Genomic DNA, 7,584 nt, shown 5'->3' on the forward strand with positions numbered 1-7,584 from the left:
GCGCAGCTCTTCTACAATCACATAAACGTATAATTAAAACAAACCTTATATCACTAAATTGATGTCTTTTTGTCCAAGCAGAGCTTTGATTCTCTAGCCCTATGAGAGAATGTACAGCTATAATATATACATTAACAGAACATGAAATCCTGTCCTGATCAAAACATCCAACAGTTCTATTCACAGATCATAAGTCAATAATTTTCCTGTTTACACAAAAGTCAAATCCAAACCACAGAATTTATGGATTTCAACTTAGCCTAATGAAGATTCCAAAGTTACAAATAGTTTAGACAGCAGGCAACACCTTGCTCTACCTGATACACTTAGCCGAAACATCCCACCTGAACTAGTAACAGGAAAAACAACAGTAAAAAAGCCACAAAATATGAATTTTTTCTTGCCAAAGACGAAACATCACCACGAGTAGAATGTGAATACGCAGTAAAACCTGACTCTGACAACTACGTAAATAAACACCTTAGAACACTTTCCACTATATCGTAATTGTAAAAACAACCACTATGAAGTAGATTTTTTAAGAAATAGTACGTTCAAACCAATACCATACTCATTATGGATTAAAAAAATACACAACAAAAGACATCTAAACATCAAACACACCAAAATATTTTGTTCCCATTAAAAGAAAAGGAAAAACTTAAAAGACATTGCCAGCCCCCCCCCCCCCCCCTTCCCGATTTTTACCAAAATAATACAATCAATAAGATATTCAGTTTACAAGACCCCCTGGATAAAATACCTCTCTCAAAAATTGAATTTCGAACACTGGTCTCGTGGAATATCACACTTCTGAAACAAAACTCTCCTGCCTCCCAACAAGCATGATTTTAATTGCATTTCACATTTCACATTCTTTACAAACACTGGATAGCAAAATTTGAACTATCAGAAATCTTTGTCACAGACAATGGAACAGAAATTTTAGATAATGAAATCATAACATTATGCCACCTCTCTAATATAAACATAAGTTTAGAACATCCCATGACCCAAGACAAATCAAATGGATTAGTTAAAGACATGAACCGTTCCTTACAAGAATACTTCCAATGTATTACAAACGGAGATGATAAAAAGTACACCGAATGGTCAAAGGACCTAAAAGTTTTACCATTAGCATTTAATTCACAAATCACAACAATTTTTGGACCCACACCATTTGAAAAGGTTTCTAACCAAAAACCACGTAAATCCATAAATTTCACAGCAGCAAATTCTTTAGAAAACGCATAAGGTTATTGTCAATCCAACAAAGACTCAATTTATTATAATCTACCACTTCACAATCATGCCTCTGGAGGCCATACAGAATGGATTTTAAGTCGAGACAAAAAGCATATTGAAATTTATCAAAAAACTGCAAAGAAATTGTTTCAAAGACAAAACTTATAATCTCAAGTAAATTTGCGTTTTACACCAGCTTCAAACCTAAAAATAGGAACATTTTTTAAACCCAAATATTGCTATCTAAAAAGCAATTTTGAAAAATTTACAACCTCTCCAAAAAGATCATTTCAATTAATCAAAAAACCTACAGATGTCACTATAAACTTAAAGATTAATATAAAAAAGAAAAAATACAACATAGAAACACTCTTTTACCATACTCCGGAAGGAAGGCACCATCCATGAATTACCACAATTATGTTCCTTCACAGGACTACATATTGTTGACAAGACCACACAAATAACATAAAACAAAAATAACAAACTCTAAGTATCTATCGCAATCGTCAGATGTATCTCGACAACATTTATGAGAGAACCCCAAAAACAAACAAACAAGAACCAAACACAAATTCGTAACCTACAAGAGGAATTAAAGAAAAATCACAACAACGTCGATCATCTTGTTTTAAAAATCAACCAAGAAAAGGTTATAGAACCTTTTTTCCACAATCCAAAAAACTGAAGAGAGAAGAAATTCGGAAACCCTCATGATTAATTAAGCAACATAAAAATGTTTTTGATAAAACTTTAAATTAGTGGTTAGACAACCAAACTTATCTACAAGTACGATAGATATACAAACAAGACAATAGGCTATATAACCTTCTATAACCACTTTTCAGGATTATCATACACATGTGTTTTTTAATAGTTTTTCTAATGAAAACGCTTTTCTCCCTTGTACTTTTAGGGCCCGTACCACATCAAAATCCTCAAGCGAGTTTGAAGCACAAGAAATCGAATCAACAACTATACTAGCTACAATTTACTCAAAATAACGAGCTACAGCTCTAACAGGATATAAGATCACAGCAAAGTTGTCAGAAAAGAAAGTACACTGTTCACAAGTCTGGAACAGCAGTAAAACTAGAAAACTAGAATCGGTTTCTTCAAAAAACTCACGGGTAAAATGTGACATTAGTCATAACGTGCTAGGAGCTTGCCTTGAACAGGAAATTGAACCGGGAGGTTTGGCCCCAACTGCGTTTGCTTCGCGTTTTCTTAATAATGCCGAGGCGAAGTATAATTCAAATGAATTAGAACTGTTGACGATTGTTTGGGCTTGCGAACACTTTCGTACTTATTTGTTGGGTAATCGTTTTCAAGTGCCGAACGGATCATAAAGCCATCATTTTGGCATTGAATGAAAATTATAATAATAAGTCGTATCAATCTTGTCTTTCTAGATGGGAAGATCGTGTATTACCCTTTGTTTTCGAGGTCATTCATGTGCCTGGGGTCACTTTGGATATTGTGGATTATTTATCTCGCTAACCTACATTTTCGGCTCCTGCTCCATCTAATTACGATGAAATTTTTGTCGTTAAGTCATTGAGGTTTTTAGTAAAGCCTTAACAATCATCAATTCATATAGCTCTTATAATTCGAGTGATGGGTATTGTCCTTTTTCGCAAGAGGAGTTTTTTCGAAGTTAATCTTTCACCATGGCATTCTGTTTTGCCTTCATCTAAGCATTTTCCGGTAGGGGGCGACTAAAAATTTACTCGGTCTGTTAACCAATCAAATCACGTACTGCAAATATGTCCTTCAAATTTCTCGCCGATAGAGGGCGTCGAGTTATGCTTAAAGAATGTCATCCAATCAGAAGCGGGTATGCTAATTTAAAATCGTAGGCCAGTTTCTCTCACTCAAGATCATTGTCTCCGACCTGAATCTTTCCCAAACAGTCATACATCTATGCTCTCTAAAACAACATTTTCTCCTCATATATGAAAACCTTACCATCAAGTCCTGAATCTACCGGATCCGAATCTACCACCTGATACTACTCAAAAACTCACTGAAAACGATCTAAACCTACTTTAACTCACCCTATCGACTCTCAGACTATACTCAACTCAACAGAGGAACCAATTGACCTCCTCATTTTTGTGGAAAGCTTTCCATTGAACTCGCCGAATTTCAGACGACCAAGCTCGCGTCCTCCGATGAGGTCCCGACAGTTGGGTCGAAATTCTAGAATGGATCAAATCCGACAACATAATCGGACCCGTGAACGAGCAGCCAAAATTCGCTTTGTTGCCGCGAGGACTAACTCCAGAAAATGGGGGACATAATCAGCTGTTGGAGGCTATGAGAAGGAGCGGTCTAACTAAATCTGGGAAGGTCAACACAGCCGCCAAGATCAAGGTTTTTGCTGCTAATGGCGGCAAGCCGATCCTCTCGAAATCCAAGAAGGACACTGTGGGACTGCCAGGCCTTTTTGATGCTGACCTCTTAGCTGAACTCACCGAGGAGGACCGCTTTCTGGGCCCTATGAAACTTGCTATTGTCAATAAAGTTGTCTTTACCTTCAATAAGCTCGGGTCCTATATGGCTCAATTCTGGCCCAAGGCAGCGGTGGTCAATTACTGCGTGATCATTGACAACAATATGGCAATTACCGAACCTCTTAGACAAGCTGTTCTTGCTCGCCTTCATCGCTCTCACCCAAGACAGGAGGCTATGATGTCAGCCTCCGAATACATCTGGTGGCCGTTCCTCAATCGACAGATTGCCCATCCTTGTGAGAAGTGCCGCAAAACGTTGTATGGTAAGAATCTTAAGCCGGCTAAGACTTTTCATACTGCACAAACTTTACCTAATCTGTCTGGGCCAAATCAGGAATTACAATTAGATTTCACCGGTCCTATATTAGATGATAAGGGTTCGAAGATCTTCCTCTTAGTTGCCGTAGATCGTTTCTCTAATTTTCTTTCTATTTTTATTACCAAAGCTACTGGGGCTAAGAAAGTTACAAAAATCCTCGCATCTTACATACGTATTCATGTTATTCCTCAATCTATCAGGACTGATGATGGATCTGGGTTTTAAAATGATTTAGTACAACAATTTTGTTCTAGCAAGGATATCAAACATAATCTTTCACCTGTTGGAGACCATAGAGGCAGTGGCTTAGTCGAGCGTTCGATAAAGACTATAAAGCGAAAACTGGGTACTGCAAAATTTGATCCTAAATTTAGTAATTTTAAGGAAACGATTCAACAAATAGTCGAACATATTCGCAAGAGTAATCTTCCTGTGCTTAAAAAATTGCCTTTCGAGTTACATTTTGGTCGTAAGCCAAATAACGAATGGTCTCAAGCTTATCAAAATGTTGTTCACTCTGATACTTCAGCCCAAAGACTTGAACGAAACCTCCTTACGCCGGACCAGATTGCCAGCCAGGACTACAGCAGGGATCGCGCTAAGGTGGTACCCAGAGGAAGTGCCAGCCCTACGATTAATCCCCGATTCAAACCGATGTTTTCCCTAGAGGATAATATTGCTGAGAGTGAGCCTTACAAGGCACTAACCGAACTCGCTCGGGCGGCAAATAAATGAACGCAGTACAAACGAAACCTGCCGCCGGATGAAGGAAAGCGGGTCCCAAAGGAGTTGCCAAGCCGTCATTCGGACCTTGCCCAATCCTTGAAGACGGATCTTACTCATAACACGCTTCGCTTCTCGGAGTGTGGGTCTGATTCTACGCCCCCAGGGGCTCAGACTACTTCACGTAGATTACCAGCTCTGCAACCTCGTCGTCCGACAAAAACAAGTAAATTGGAAAATTTTCTGTTATCCGATCCTAGTCTAGTTAGAGCGTTTAGGAAAATTATATATCGTCAGTCCGGAAACCCTACTTATAAGACTGCAAAAATCAAGATTACTCAGATTACCGATCACACTTATGTTACTGGCAAAGGAAAAGTTTATCGTACAAACCATGTTTGCCTTAAGCCTAATTTTCGTGATAACATTTCAGTTGGCCAAAACACACTAGGTGAACGTCTTCAAGCCTCAGGATCGACCTCTCGCAGTGCGGTCTAAAGGTCAGCTACTCGCTCGCAATCAATGATGTTGGAGAAACGGCCGGAAGACCCCAGTGTGTCTAACCCAATGGTGGTGGATCTTACAGCTGATTTGTCTAGTGAGGGCTCGTCCGGTCGCCACCAGTTACAAGTGGTTAGGAAATCTACCCCAGTGGAGAAACGGCCCAAATTACAGGATGATTTACCGCCTGTTACGTTTGCTAAAACAGCAATTACTTCCCAGCAACTTAACATGGATAGTGCTACCCTCTCGCCACCTGCTACCCAGATTACTGGTTCTGGCCTAGCAGATCCTCGGACAGAGTTTCTATCTTCGGATGGTGTGTCTCCGGAGGGCTTCGCTCCACCCTCGCAAAACGCGCTTTCAGAACCGCATTCTTCTTACCCTTCGTTATCCCTTCCCGCTCAGCCAGTCGTAGATGATTCAAAGGATATCAGGACCTCTTTACGTAGTAAAAAAAACCTCCGAAATTCATTGGCAACCCTCTACGCCACTCTGATAAACTAGTTGAGGACGAGGTTCAAGATTTATCCTCAGAAACGCCTTGCCGTTCTCTCCTTTGCCACGGAAACCCCTCATTCGTGACCGACCTCAGATAGACTTATTGGATGTGTCCTCTTCCTCATTTGTCAAATCTCAACAAAACTCTAGATGGCGATTGACTAGTTTTTGCATATCAAACTCTACAAAACTTTTGTCACCATGCATTTGTGTGGGATAGGGGTGCTACCAATCTAATGCTCACCTGGGTGCCGTTTATTTTTCTTTAAAAAAATTTGGGACTGATTTCCAAAATTTTTCCTCCCGCGGGGAATGTCATGAGGCGACCTTTGGTACCTCGCTCACAACTTGTCCTTTTGCAGCCATGCTGCAAATTTGTGATCATTGCTTATACAAGGTCACAGATATGGCCTATACCGAATGCCCCGCTGTGCGTTGTCACTCTGTTGTTTTGCCACATCGTTTTTTAGATGTCTGCTTATCTCTTTCTCAAGCTCTTTAATCTCTTGGTCAAAGTTTGACTAACAAAATCTAATTGGAGCTAAATATCTAATAATAACTTTTGCAACTAACTAAACAAGTAACCTATCAGTTTACTTCTACTGAACAACTAAGTTTTGACTCGTTATTTCTCGGCAAATTTCATGGCACAGCCAGCATTTCCTGTGAATGAAGACATGACTGACCTGTTAGTTACTCCTCCCTTTTGGCAAATGTCAAAGGTGTAAAAAAATTTTAACGAATTTTAGATTTATCAATCTTCAACCTCAATCCATAGTCTTATATTTCAGAGGCGAAGAGCGTGCTGCGCCTTTTCAAATGTTTTTTAAAAATAATTTTGAACAAATTTTGGAAACAGTCAATTCGAGCGTAGGACCAAAAAAATGGCGAACGTCATATTTACCGTTTTTATTTTTGGTCTCATGTTTCAAAAATAAAGTTTTTTGGACAAAATTCTTCCGAACCAGGCTGATTCAGAGTCTGAATGTTGGTTTTGAAAGCTCGAAACTGTACAAAAATTTTTTCTGAACTCTCAGTGAAAAAGCATCTTGTTTTATTTTTTGTCGGGTTTTGGAAGGTATAAATTTTTGTTCTTTTTTTACGAATTTTTGATTTACCAATCTTCAATCTCAATCTATTGTCTTAAATTTCACAGGCAAAGTGTGCTGTACCTTTTCAAATGTTTTTTAACGATAATTTTAATAAGATTTTGGAACAGTCGACTCGAGCATATGGTACCAAAAAAATGGAGAACGTCTTATTTACCATTTTTATTTTAAGTCGTATCTTTCAAAAATAAAGTTTTGCAGACAAAAATCTTCCGACGCAGGCTGATTCACAGTCTGAGTGTTGGTTTTCATTGCTCGAAACTGTACAAAAACTTTTTCTGACCTCTCAGTGAAAAAGCATCTTGTTTTATTTTTTGTCGGGTTTTGGAAGGTGTAAGCTTTTGTTCTTTTTTTATGAATTTTGAATTTACCAATCTTCAATTTCAATCGATTTTTTTTTATTTCACGCTCGCAGAGTGTGCTGTGCCTTTTTAAATGTTTTTCAACAAAAATTTGAAATAAGTTTTGGAAACAGTCGATTCGAGCATAGGGTACTAAAAAAACTGGAGAACGTCATACTTACCGTTCTTATTGTGGTTCTTATGTTTAAAAAATAAGATTTTTTAGGCAAAATTCTCCCAAAGCAAGCTGATTCAGAGTCTGAGTGTTAGTTTTGATTGCTCGAAACTGTACAAAACCTTTTCTGACCTCTCAGCGAAAAAGCATC

The sequence above is a fragment of the Symsagittifera roscoffensis genome, chromosome 2 (assembly GCF_963678635.1).
Source record: "Symsagittifera roscoffensis chromosome 2, txSymRosc1.1, whole genome shotgun sequence".
NCBI classification, from domain to species: domain Eukaryota; kingdom Metazoa; phylum Xenacoelomorpha; order Acoela; family Convolutidae; genus Symsagittifera; species Symsagittifera roscoffensis.